At 36.1% G+C, this 15,082-nt stretch overlaps 1 pseudogene; it reads left to right on the top strand.

The window, feature by feature from the left end:
• The first annotated feature begins 4,497 nt into the window (after positions 1 to 4,497).
• Positions 4,498 to 6,637, top strand: LOC119538096 (annotated as a pseudogene).
• The last annotated feature ends 8,445 nt before the right edge of the window (positions 6,638 to 15,082 follow it).

The raw sequence follows: 15,082 nt of genomic DNA, 5'->3' as shown, positions 1-15,082 counted from the left end.
ATAGATAAATATCCCTTATGATTATAGACACAAATATACTCAACAAAATGCTACCAAAGTTAAATCAGAAGCATATTAAAAGGATTAGGCGCTATGACCAAGTGGGATTGATCCCAGGAATGCAAAGGTGATTCGGTATAAGAAAATTAATTCATGTAATACACCACAATAATGGAACAAATGGAAACAACTATATGATCATTTCAATTGATGCAGAGAAAGACTTCAATAAAATACAACACTTTTCATGATAAAACACCCAACAAATTAGGAATAGAAAGGAAGTTCCTTAACATGGTAAAGGCCATATATGAAAAACCCACAGTGAACATCATATTCCATATTGGAAGACTGAAAGATTTATGACCAAGATGAGGAACATGACAAGGATGTCTGCTTTTACCACTTCTATTTAACATAAAGTTGGGAATTCTATCCAGAAAAAAATAGGCCATAAAAAGAAATAAAATGGATCCAAATTGGAAAAGAAGTAAAAGTACCTCTATTTGCAGATTGCATGATATTATATGCAGAGATCCCTAAAGAATCCTCATTAAAAATAACAGACCAAATAACTGAAATCATCAAAATTGCATGATACAAAATCAGTATGCAAAAATCGGTTGTATTTCTATACATCAGCAATAAAATATCCAAAGAAGAAATTAAGTAAATGATTCCATTTACCATAGTATAAAAAACACTAAGGAAAAATTTTAACTAAGGAGACACAAGACTTTAAAACCCGAGAACTGTAAAACATTGCTGAAAGTAATAAAAGGAGACCTAAATACTAGGAGACATTCCATGTTCATCAACAGGGAGGCTTAATATTGCTAAGATGACAATACTATGTGAAACAATATACAGATTCAAAGAAATACCAAATAAAATTATGCAGCATGTGGCAGTAATAGAAAAGCCAAACATCAAACTGATATGGAATTTCAAGGGTCCCTGAATAGCCAAAACAATCATGAAAAAGAGGAAAGTTGGGGACTCACACTTCCCAGTTTCAAAACTTACAATAGCTACAGCAATAAAAACAATGTGCTACTGACATAGGATGGACACATAGATCAATGGAATAAAATTGAGAGCCCAGTAATAAACCCTCACATCTATGGTCAATTCACAGTTTACAAAGGTGCAACAATTATTCAATGGGGAAAAAATCATCTCCTCAACATTCCACTGAAACAACTGGATATTCACAGGAAGAAGAATGAAGTCAAACCCTTACCTTACACCATATGAAGAAAATTAACTCAAAATGGATCAAAAACATAAATTTAAATAATAAAACTATAAAACTCTTAGAAGAAAATATAGGACCAAATCTTCTTGACCTTGGATTTGATAACAGTTTCTCAAATATGGCACAAAATCTCAGGCAACAAAAGAGAAACACTGATAAATTAGATTACATCAAAATTTTAAAAATTTTGTGCATCAAAGGCACTATTGATAGAGTGAAATCCAACCCACAGAACAGGATAAATATTTGGACATCATATATCCCATAATGGTTTAATAGTCAAAATAAATAAATAACTCCTACATCTCAGCAAGGAAAAGACAAACCACCAATTTAAAAATGGACTAAAGACCTGAACAGATGTTTCTCAAAGGAGATACACAAATCATCGAAAAACACAAGAAAAGATGCTCAACATTATTAGCTGTTTGGAAAATGCAAATCAAAACCACAATAAGACACCACTTAATATCCATTAGAATGGGTGCTATAAAAAACAGAAAATAAATGTTGGAGAAGATGTGAAGAATTAGAAACATGCATTCATTGTTGGAGGGAATGTAAAATGGTGTATGTGTTGTCATAAGCAGATTGGTAGTTTCTCAGAAAATTAAGTACGGAATTATAGGACTCAGCAATTTCACCTGTAAGTATATAAGCAAAAGAATTGAAAGCAGGGACCACCAACTTTCATAGCAGCATTATTCACAGTAGCCAAAAGGAGGAAGCAATACATGTTCATTGACAGAAAATTGGATAAACACAATGTGGTAGATATATACAATGGAAATTTACACAGCCACAAAAATGATTGTACTTCTGATGCATGTTACAATGCAGATGAACCTTTAAATCATTATGTTGAGTAAAATAAGCCAGACACAAAAGGACCATTATTTTATGATTCCACTTTTATGAATTATCTAGAATAGAAAAATTCAGAGACAGGAAATGGATTAGAGGTTACCAGAGTCTGGAAGAGGGCATAGCAGAGAATTATTTATTAATGGGCATGGAGCTTCTGTTTGGGGTAATACAAATAATTTCTGAATTCAAGAGTGGGAATGGTTGCACAACATGAGGGATGTAATTGATGTCCTTGATTTGTACACTTAAAATGGTTTAAATGGCAAAATTTATGTTACATATTTCAAAACAATAAAAAAAATACTTTTAAAAAGTAGTCCTGAAACCAAGATTTTGGTGTTTTGAACAATTAGCAAAAACGGCAGAGCCATCTTCCTCAAAGCTCAGGGAAACAGTGTTTCAGTAACTGAGCAAGTGCCAAGTCAAGAAAACACAGCTTTAACAATGGTAGAAGAAGCTCATGGAACATTTCCCAGCCCCTATAACACATGAAACCCATCATGGTGTGGACCTATCCTATGCCCCCATTGCAGGTCTCTGGCCTATTTATAGGGAGCAGATTAGTACCTATATGGCTACTGGTGTGCCTGTATGTCAGGGCCAATATATTGGGTGGCAGAGTGAAAGACTAAACCAGGAAATTGCTGTTAGACTCACCATCATAGACTGTACCCTTCAAGCAGAGGCAGTTAACAGAGAGCAAAAGAAATATAGAAAACAATAAAGTCAATTTGACCTTGGACAAAGAATTACCTGCTTTAAGTCATATAACAGAGCATGCAGAAGGGGTAGAAAATATATTTCATAAGGAATAGAGGGGGATTCAAATTCCTTCAAATGGGGGAATTCCCAAGGCCGCAAGCAAGCACAACTTCAGGATAATACTCAGGCTCGGAAAATATAGAGAGCTGTCTGCCCTCACATTCACCTTAGGCTGATTTTCTTGAGGAGGGCTAAACTAAGAAGGTGAGAACCAGCCAATTCACAGCCAATTGGTAAGGACAGTGAAAGGTGTTTTTTGCTTTGGTTTGTTTTCATTAGCTTCTGACACTCAAAGAAATCTCCATCACATCACTAACCGGATGCATACTTAAGAAATAAAAAGTTCAGGAATGAAATCCCTGAGGTAAAGTTAAAGTATTAAAACATATGGTATGCAAAATAAGATCAATCACAAGACAAAAAAAGGAAATGATGACCCATTCAAGGCACAAGATTAAAATCCAGAGACCAGTAATGAAGTAGACCACACTTTGTATGTACCAGACAAATACCTTTAAACAAAATGGTCCTCGATATGCTCAGGGAGATCAGAGAAACATGGAGAGAACTAAAATAGTTCAGGAAAAAACATGAATTAACAACATGAGAACGTCAATAAAGAGATAAAAATTTTTAAAAAATGATGAAACAGAAAAAAAATGGGGTGAAAGAAAACAATAAATGAAATGAAATTTCCCAAGGGTTTTGGCAGTGGAAAGGATCTGGCAGAAGAAAGAATCAGTGAACTCAAAGACAAGGCATTTGAAATGATTTGGGCTGAGGAGCAGAAAGGAAGAAAAATTTTTTAAAGTGAATAGAACTGTCTACCTGGCTGGGGTTACATGGCAGCAACTGTTGCAGGCAAGAACCTTGGAGATTCCACTGCTGCCAGCACAGCTGGAGACCTGAGCCAACCCTGGGAGATATCCACAGGCCCCACACTCTCTCAGTGAGTCAAACATGTCTCACAATTATGTGTGTGTATCAGAGTAAGCTGGATTGTAGCTTTGATCATGATTGTGGTGAGCTGGATCCACCTGATCACTAACAAAGACATTTTCTGTTAACCAACAGCCACCAGAGCTTACTGTTGAAATATATAGCAACAAAGGAAGAAAAGAAGGAAAACAGAAAGAGTGCTTACCAGCACTTAGAATGATGCTGCTCAGGACTAGTCCAGCACTGAAGGTATTTGCACTATGAGGAGAATGTTCAAAGAAGCATGTTGTGTGCATATTTATTTACATTTTTGTTAAATGTGAAATCATTTAGCACAAGTAAATCTGAATGCATAGTATGTCATTTCATTCCATTTGAGTTTCTTGAGTGTTTTCTTTAAATATCTGCAGAGTTGCTGCCCCTTTTTTGAACTATGAGTACTGGCAACTTTTTAATTCTCAGTGTGAGTAGAGCAATTTGAGCTTTAAATCTAAGGGTAATTCATTGGCCTGGTTGGCACATGTAATAAACATCAAGCAACAATCTTGCTGTGGAAGCAAAATTGTTTTTCTTCTCCCTTTTTGAAAGATCTTTCCTTTTGATCCCTGTTTTCTTCCTTGTTTAAACAAGTTCAAAAATTCAAAAGGAAGAGCAATAGTAAGGGTTTCAAAATGGCTGAGAAATTTGAAAGTTTCATGAATATTCATGGTTTTGATCTGGAATCTTGGCATATGGACTTAAAACCACTGGACTGTGGAGGCAATGGCTTGTTATTTTTTTCTGCTGTAGACAATGACAGTGACAAAAGAGTAGCCATCAAGAAATTGTCTTTACTGATCCCCAGAGTGTCAAACATGCTTTACATGAAATCAAAATTATTAGAAGACTTTATCATGATAACATTGTGAAAGTGTTTGAAATTCTTGGTTCCAGTGGAAGCCAGTTAACAATGTGGGCTCTCTTACTGTTTACATTGTTCAGGAGTGCATGGAGCATGGAGACAGACTTGGCTGGAGCAGGACATTTTATGGAGGAGCATTCCAGACTTTTCATGTATCAGCTGCTATTTGGGCTCAAGTATATTCACTCTGCAATTGTACTGCACAGAGATCACAAACCAGCTAATCTTTTCATTAATCCTGAATACTTGGTGCTGAAGATAGGTGACTTTGGTCTTGCATGGATCATGTAACCCCATTATTCCCATAAGGATCATTTTCCTGAAGGATTTGTTACTAAATGGTACAGATCTCTATGTTTTTTTCTTTCTCCTAATAATTATGCTAAAGCCTTTGACATGTGGGCTGCAGTCTGCGTCTTTGCTGAAATGCTGACTGGTAGAATCCTTTTTTGCAGATGCACATGAACTTGAACAGATGCAGCTGATTTTAGAATCTATTCCTGTTGTATGTGAGAAAGATTGCCAGGAGCTTCTCAGTATAATTCCAGTTTACATTAGGAATGGCATGACTGAACCACACCAACCTTTAACTCAGCTGCTTCCAGGAATTAGTCAAGAAGCACTGGATTTCCTGGAACAGATTTTGACATTTAGCCCCAAGGCTTGGTTGATATCAGTAAAGCACTCTCCCATCTTACATGAGCATATATCCTTTTCCAAAAATGAGCTAATTTCAAGACATCCTTTTCATATTGAATATGAGAAGTTGATGACATTTTGCTTATGGATGAAACTCACAACCACATTTATAACTGGGAAAGTTAACTGACTGTCAAATTTCAGAGCTTAATTGGCCTATACATAGCATCTTTGATATTGAGCAAGTTCAGCTTGACCCAAGAGCTCTGTCTGGTGTCACTGATGAAGAAGAAGTACAAATTGGTCCTCAAAAATATTTGGATAGAGATCATGAAAAGTATCTGGAAGATCCTGCTTTTGATACCAATTACTCTGCTGAGCCTTGTTGGTAGTACCATGATCATCATGAAAAAAAAAAATATTGTGATCTGGAGCATAGCCATACTTGTATCTACAAATGGGTCATCATCATATTAAGGTAACTTAGTTTGGAGAGGGAGTGAAGTTAATCATTATTATGAACCCAAGCTTATTATACATCTTTTGAATTGGAAAGAACAAAGCAAAGAAAAATCTTTTAATAAAGGTGAGTCAAAATGTGAAAGGAATGAACTGGTTAAAGCCCAGATAGCTCTAGAGGAAGCATCACAGCAACTGGCTGAAAAAGAAAGGGAAAAAAATCAGGGATTTGACTTTGATTCCTTTACTGCAGGAACTATTCAACTTAGTTCACAACATGGGCTTACTGATGTTGATAAATTAAATAACACAAATAGCTCAGTGTCCCAACTAAAATTGAAAAGTTTGATATCAAAGTCAGTAAGCTGAGAAAAAGAGGAAAAAGGAATGGCAAATTTGGCTCAATTAGAAGCCTTGTACCAGTCTTCTTGGGACAGCTAGTTTGTCATGGTGGGGAGGACTATTTTCTCATAAGTCAGTTTGTTGTGGGGTAAGGATGGATGACCAAATTGACAAGGAAAATACATATATCAGTTACTTGGACAGGCTCTTTAGCAGGAAAGATGTTGAAATGTTAGAAACTGAGCCAGTAGAGGATGGGAAGCTTGGGGAGAGAGGAAAAGAGGAAGGATTTCTGAACAATGGGGAGTTCCTCTTTAATAAGCAGCTTGAATCCATAGGCATCACAGATTCACAGTCCAATTGGGTCACCACTTAAGTCAATACAGGCCACATTAATACCTTCTGCTATGAAATCTTAACCTCAAATTCCTCATAAAACATACAGCAGCATTCTGAAACATCCAAACTAAAAACTCACAGTAGACATTTCTTTGTATTCTTCATGAAGTGTGTTTTGTCTTTCTTATTACTAGTGTTTAATTCATTTTTTACTTGAATCATATGGTTTCATTTTAGTAAGAATTTCATTAGTTGTTTTTTTTTTTAAATAGAGACTTATTTTATACATTGCAGATAGTTTTCATTTTAACTGGCATTCATTTGCACACAAATATTTTAAAAATAGAGCAAAATAATGTAGCCAGAGATAAAAGAAATGCACTAAGAAAGTAAAACCATTCTCTCATAGAACAATGATCTGTTTTACAGGAAACAAAAACCTTGCCTTGAAATTTACACAGTGAGACTATGCATAATTACATTAAAATATTTTTTCATTCATGAGTATTTTCAAGTTTTTCCTAGTGTACACATTTCTTAAAACACATGATATCATCAGCAACTGAAAATGAATGCTGAATTTAGTACATATGTGCTATCTACCTCAAGGTAACAAAAGTATGTGGCAAAAAATATATTACCCACAGTGCTTCTACTTAGCCAGTGTTTATTATAGTAAACTATTCTCAAGATTCATTCACTGTTTTTAAATATTCTGGAATTCATTATTTATAGTGAAGTGTTAATCCATCACAACTTATTTATTTTAGCAAAACAGTTTATTTTCTGTATTTAATTATAGAAAGCTAACTTAGTTTTTGAAATTCATTTGCAAATATGCTTTTTCCATTTGGCACTGTGGTTTGTTGCCTACCTAATTGAATATATAATGTCAGCTTCTTCTAAAGTTGTCCATGTACTTAATTTACTGAAACATTCATTTTAAGTAAAGCAGTCACTGTGCATAGGAATTTATATTTTGGAGGTGCTTGATCTATCTACAAAGAAAAATTAGGACTTGCTTTATTATGAAAAGCTACTAAAAGTCTTAATTATGCTTATTTCTTAAAACAAACTGTAAGGTTAGATTTGTGTGCATGGAAGTAATTAAGGCAAATATTTATTGTAGTTTAAAAGTTGTACATAAGACTTTTTTTTTTACTGTATGTTTTTACTCAATAATCTACTTCCTGTCCCAAGACAAGCATAAATAAAATTAGGTTAAAAATGCAGCATGTGACATTGCAGTCTCTTAAAATGTGTTTCATCTATATTATTTTATAGAATATTGTCTGTATCTTTGGTTATCCTGTTTAAAGGAAAAAGACAAATAAAACATGGCCACCAAAAAAGTGAATAGAGCCTGAGAGATCTCTGAGACACCATTAGGCATGCCAATATATGCATCGTGGGAGACTTAGAAGAAAGAGAGAAAGGATATAAGGAATATTCAAAGAAATAATGGCAGAAAACTTCCCAAATTCAATGGAATTCATGAATATGCACATTCAATTGGCCAACAAACACCAATTAAGGAAAACCTGAAGAGTCTGATTATACATAGTAGTTAAGCTGTCAAATGCAAAGGATGAGGAAAGAGTTATGAAAGCTGCAATAGAACAGCAGTTTGTCATGTATAAGGGAACACCAATAAGATGAACTTTGAATTTCTCATCAGAAATGGAGGAAGAAAGTCACGGCATCAATATTTAAAGAACTGAAAGAAAGCAACTGCTAACTAAGAATTTTATATCCTGCCTGACTCTCTTTCAAAAATGAGGGAGAGATTAAGACATCTTCAGGTAAATAAACTAAGGGAGATTGTAATGACAAGACTTAAACTCCACTGTTGACATCTTACAGGTTCAAAAATACAAATGCTTAACAAGCAATGATAAATCTATAGTTTTTGATTTACAATATATAAAAATACAATTTTAACAAGAAAAACTAAATTGTGTGGTACAGAGGGGTATAGAAACATAGTATGTTTATAAGATATAAGAACACAGGTAAGTTAGTAACAAATGAAATGTGGTTGTTATATATTTAGGAAGTTAAATTAAAGACCCAAGGTGACTACAAACAAATATATTTGGGAAATATATACAAAGAAAAAAAACCTGAGAAGTGAGATCATCAACATGGCAATGTTAAGACAGCTACTGGAAACCTTTCCTCAGAGATTCAGTGAAAAAAATGGCAGTTTTCACTTGTTCAGAACTTTGGAGGGAGACAATGACTGGAAAAGGATCCTAAAAATGCTGAATGAAAGAAAGAAAAATATCAGGTAGGACCAGCAGGTCCTCTATCCCCCCGTCCCTTGGTCCCATACAGCTTGGGAAGTGCCTAGATACATTAGCTGGTATTCCTCCCACTTCCCACTGTGGACAGAGACTACAAAATCTATCCCAGTAGTGAGATAGATCCCCACCTCTATCCAGGCACAGAGACCAAAGCCCACAGGGACCTCTGGCAGAAATTAAGCCATGGCAGAGTACAGAATATAAAATGGCAACCAGGAGGGTTTCCAAAATGGAGGATTAGGGAGAATCTTTCCCAAATGGCAGATCATTCCCCAAAGCAGCAAGTAGCCAAATAGAAATGGCCCAAATCAACTGTTTGAGGACCCAAGGGACTTTGGAAGACATCTCAAGCCCCAGGTCAGTGAGGGACAAAGAGTCTGAGAAAATGTGGATAGAGACAGTAATCCCTGCTCTGAGTCCTGGTGCCCATCCCCCACACTTCCCATTCTTTGCCTGGTGGATGGCTACAGACTGGGGAAGCTGAGGGAAATCTCTGCCACAAGTAAAGTCAGGGATGCAGCTCCACAATGAGCCAGAATTTGGCTGGCAAAATGAGTGCAAAGGAACCCCATAGTTTCAGCTTTACCCAGTGAGAGACTCTTAGGCTCCAGGAGGTAAACAGCTTCTGAGGACCAAACAGTGCCTTCTGTTGGGCAATCTGCAAAGTACAGGTAAATATAAATACTGCAGAGCTTTTCAGAGCCTCTCCAGATGCTATCCCAGTCCTATCAGAGCTTGTCTACACCCCTTGCATGAGTACCTGGTCAAGTTTTGCTGAAAAATATGGATGATCCAACTGTCAAAGCAGTGCTCTAATAAAAACCCAGACAACAACTAAATCCTAGGCAAGAGGGAAGTCAATCTTCAAATTAGATCTATAAAGATAATGAGATGACCAGATATTAGCAAAAAATCACAAGGTGTACTAAAACTCAAGAAGAAATGGCACAAAGGAAAAGATTAAAAAGTTGTAAGGAGATACAGAATCTGGAACAACTAATAAAAGATGTGCAAACAAATCTCCTGAATCAATTTAAAGAAATGAAGGTAAATGTGCATAAAGAGATAAAGGATATTAGAAAACATTAGGAGAGCATAAAGAGAAACTTGAAAGAATACATAGAAAATAACAGACATTATGGAAATAAAATGCACTGTAGATGAAATTAAAATATACAGGAGACACAAAACAGCAGATATGAAGAGGCAGAAGAAAGGATCAGTGAGCTAGAAGAGAGATAAACCAAATTTGGACAGACAAAAGAACAAATGGAGAAAAAATAGAAAAAAAAATGAACAGAGTTTCAGGGAAATGATTGACAACACAAAATGCACAAATATACATTTTGTGGGTGTCCCAGAAGGGGAAGAGGAAGGAAAATGTTCAGGAAGAATATTTGAAGAAATAGTGACTGAAAATTTCCCAACCTTTATAAAAGACATAAATATGCAAATCCAAGGAAACCAACATACAGCAAACAGAATAAATCTACATAGACCCACTATAAGACACATATTAATTAGACTGCCAAATGCCAAAGAGAAGGAGAAAATTCTGAAAGCAGCAAGAGAAAACCAATTCACCACACATAAGGGAAGTCAAATAGGTCTATGTGCTTATCTCTCATCAAACACCATGGAGGCAAGAAGGCAGTGGTACAATATATAAGATACTGAAAGAGAAAATTTGCCAGCCAAGATTTCTCACTCCAGCAAAACTGCCCTTCAAAAATGGGAGAGAGTTTAAATATTTACAGATAAACAGAAGCTGAGAGGGTCCATAAATAAGAGTCTAGCCATACAAGGACTACTAAAGGGAGTCCTGTTGTATGAAAAGAAAATGCAGGACAGAGAGATCTGGAGGAGGGCACAGAATTGAAGAGTATTAGTAAGGGTAACTTAAAGGATAAAAAGAGAGAGAAAAAATAGATCTGACAAATAAAACCAAAGGATAAGTTGGTTGAATCAAGAACAAAATACTTTTACAGTAACAACTTTGAATGTTAATGGATTAAACTCCCAAATCAAAAGTTACAAATTGGCAGAATGGATTAAAAAATATGATCCATCTATATGCTCTTTACAAGAGACTCACCATAGACACAAAGATACAAATATGTTGAAAGAGAAAAGATGGAAAAAGATATTCCAAACAAGTAGTAACCAAAAGAAATTTGGGGTAATGATAACATCAGACAAAATAGATTTTAAATGCAAAAATATTAACAATTGACACTATAAATTAATAAAGGGGGCAATTCACCAAGAATAAATAACATTCATAAATATTTATGCTCCTAATCCCAAAGTACATGAGGCAAACACTGGCAAAATTGACAGGAGTAATAGATGACTCTACCATAATAGTGGGAGACTTCAACACAAAGGAACTGAAAGCAGGTATGTGAACAGACATTTGCAGACTGATGTTTATAGTGGCATTATTCACAACTGCCAAGGGATGGAAACAGCCCAAATGTCCAACAATGGATGAGTGGATGAAAAATCTGTGGTATATACATACAATAGAATATTACCCAGCAGTAACACAGAATAAAGTTATGAAACATGCAATGGTGTGGAAGAAATTTGATGACATTATATTGAGTGCAACTAGCCAGAAACAAAAGGACAAATACTGTATGTACTCTCTAATATGACCTAACTATAATGTGCAAACTCTAAGAGTTAAAGGTGAGAAAACACATTATCAGGTGATGTAAAGATGGTAGAGATTGGGCACTCAGTGCTGAAGGAGTACAGAAGCTCAACAGGATTGAATTTAATGATCCAGAAATGGATAGCACAATACTATATGATGGTTGCACAATATTGTAAGTATAATGAACAAAGCTAAATGTGAGTATGGTTGAAAGAGGAGAGCTAGGAGCATGTATGACACCAGAAGGAAAGATATGTACAAAAACTGGGACTGTAAGACATAGCAAACCCTCGAGTGGACAAGGATGGTGATTAAATGTACAAATATAAGAAAGTTTTTACTTGAGGCAGGACAACTGAATGTCACCATTGCAAAGTGTTAAAAAATGTGGCATATGGGAAAAGTACATTAAAGGCAAACTAGGGTCTACAGTTAACTGTAGTATTGTAGTGTTGTTTCATTAATTGTAACAAAGGCAACCAACAAAGCTAATTGTCACCAAGAGGGGGGATTTAAGGGAGGAGTATTGGATTCTTGTTGTTAGCTCTCTTTTCTCTTCTTTTTCTTTCTTTGTGGAAGAAATGGAAATGTTCTCATATAGTTTGTTGCAGTCAATGCATAACTATGTGATTATATTGGGAACCACTGATTGCACACTTAGGATGGATTGTATGGTGTGTGAATAAAACTGTTTAAAAATAGAGAGATACAAGTGCTGGAGAAGAGATGAAGAGAGGAGATATACTTATTCACTGTGGTGGGGAAGTGAAATGGTGCTGTTCATTTGGAGGAGAGTGTGATAGCTCATAGGAGGTTAAGTGTAGGGTTGACACATGATCCTGCAACCCCATTATTAGACAAAGACTTGGAATAACTGAAAGCAGGGACATAAATAGGCATTTGCACACTAGTGATTATGGCAACATTATACACAATTTGCATTGGATGGAGGAGGCCTAAGCATACATCAACTGATGAATGGAAGGGCAAATCATGGCATATACATACAACAGAATATTTAGTGACAGCAGGAAGGAATGAAGTTGTGTGGAATGTGATTACATGAATGAACTTTGAAGACATTTTGTTGAGTGAAATAAGCCATAAACAAAAGGATAAATAATGTATATGCCACTAATATAAACTAACTATAATGAGAAAACTGAAAATTGTATTTTTGTGCACAGGTTATCAGGGGACAGAAAGTGGGGAGAGAATGGGAAATCAATGATTAAGGAGTACAGAATACTCAAATAAGTCTCATTGTAAAGGTTCCTAGAATGTATGCTCTTACAGCAGTCACTTCTATTCCTGAGTTTTAAATGTTATTTCAAAATTCTGAGATGCTGTGCTCTTTGTGTATAACCTGATAGTTCCCTGGGACACTGGGTATCTGTGTGACACTTGAGACTCAGAGTTAGAATTCTGCAGCTCTGAAAATGAGCATTACTTCATATAGCAACTGTTAAAGAAGCTGAATAATAGATCAGAACTCCAGTTAGAGATATGAATGAAATTGTCCTGGTTAGGACTAAGGTAAATCAGAATACCAGGTAGAGGATAATATGGTCTGTATTTTAAAACTTCAGCTTCTGTGTGAGACCAGAGGAAGAGCTGTTTATTTGGTCCAAAATTTAAATTTTCTATAGCACATTATCTAATTTAACTGCTTGATCAGTTTATTTGAAAAATCCATTTACATGGAATCTAGAAAAGGGAATGGGATCCTATCATTCAGTACAGGTTCCTGTAATATCTAGGTACATTCCAGAGTATTTGGGGCAGAAAATTTAAAAAAAGTTTTTTCAAAGTCTACTTGAGGGACTGGGGGAAAATGTGGAACTATTGAACTTCCCATCTGGGAATTCCTGATATTCTCTCAGGCACTAGGGCCTCACAATTGATTAAGCCTAGCCCTTGGTCTTGAGGGTTGCCTTTATGAAACATTTTCTGCAATGGCAAAGCTAGGCCTGCATGAAATTATGCCTGTCACCACCAGAGAGCCTCTTTTGTTGCTCACATGTGTCCCCTCTCTTTAAGCCAACTCTGAAAATAAACTCACTACCCTCCCCCCTACATGGGACATGACTCCCAGGGCTGTAAGTCTCCCTGGCAATGTGGAACATGACTCCAAAGGTAAGCTTGGCCCTGGAATCATGGGATTGAAAATGCCTTCTGGACAAAAAGGGGGAAAATAAATGGGACAAAATAAAGTTTCAGTTGTTAAGAGATTTCAAGAGAGTTGACAGGTCATTCTGGAGTTCACTCATTTGCAAGATTTAGCTATATTTTACAAACTACCATATTCTGCCAAACCCAATCAATAATATTCCTGAAAACCCTAGGGAGTGCACTGAATGCTACCTAAGTCTCTATAAAAGTTTTTCCTAGTGAGATTATTTTTTCAGAAGCTTAAGGCCTCTAGATTGACCCTATTCCAGTAAAGCCCTGAAACACAGAGGGACCAATCTTTCCAAAAACATCAATCAGATACACACCCTTTTCCAGCATGAAGAAGTTAGGATGGTTATTCTTCAACACTGCAGATTGAGAGAAAGATCAAACGAGAGGAAGGGGGTGTAAATTAGAAATTCAGATTTCACAAATGATTTCCCATATTGACTCATTGTATAGATATTTCTTTGTAGTATTTATTGTTAAGTAGCCAGAAGGAAATACCTGAAGTTGTTGAACTGTAATCCAGCAGCCTTTATCTTTAGTAATGATTGCATACATATAAAAAAGTCAATTGCCCATGATTTTATGGATCTATTCCTGGAGGTTTTGTTCTGTTCCACTTATCTATATATCTATCTCTGTCAGTACTACACTGTCTTAGGTAACCTACCTCTATTATAAGTCTTAAAATTGAGTAGAGTGCAATATTAGCAATCAATAAGAAGGAGATGTAAGGGGTATATGATGTTTGGGGTCTTCTTTTTCCTTCTTATTTCTTTTACTGGAGTAATGTAAATGATTTAAAAATGATTATGGTTCCCAGCCCCTGACTTCCATGGTTTCCTAATCCTTAATCCTTCCTCCTGTCAGAGAGTTCATTCCCTTTGCTCCAGATTGCCCTCAATCTACCTTCTTAGCAAATCAGAAGGCAATGGAGTTAGACTGGAGTTAGAACTTCCAATTAAGGAGGAAGAAGGATATTAAAGAAAGGGAGGGGAGGAGGTTTTAAAGATGGCAGATTAGGAGAGACAGGGAAAAAACTCTCTGTGAAAAACACTACATAAAAGACAGAAGGTGCTCCAGAATACAAGTTTCAGCGATGCACCACTGGACAAGGTCTGCTAAATCCACAGAGACTGTGCACTTAGTGAAACTAAGAGTCTGCATTCTGAAATGAATGAGTAAGCCTGCTGGAGAACTGGCAGCCATGCTGTGGTTGGAAGAAACCAGGGGATGGTATTTGGAGATGGATTAGTTAAAAAACCCCAAAGCAGCTGCAGATCCAGCAGTGAGAACTATGCAGTCCTACATGGTGGAAAGGGCTTCTCAGAACCTGAAAACATGTGTTAGGATCTGGCATGGGTGATAGCCTTTTGCACACTTGCAACTAATTATCCCAGAACTAGGAAGGTGGAGGTCCATGAAAAGGG

This window comes from Choloepus didactylus, chromosome 6 (genome assembly GCF_015220235.1).
Source record: "Choloepus didactylus isolate mChoDid1 chromosome 6, mChoDid1.pri, whole genome shotgun sequence".
Classification (NCBI taxonomy): Eukaryota; Metazoa; Chordata; class Mammalia; order Pilosa; family Megalonychidae; genus Choloepus; species Choloepus didactylus.
Note: the sequence above shows the minus strand (reverse complement) of the source record. Positions and strands in the feature narration are given on the sequence as shown.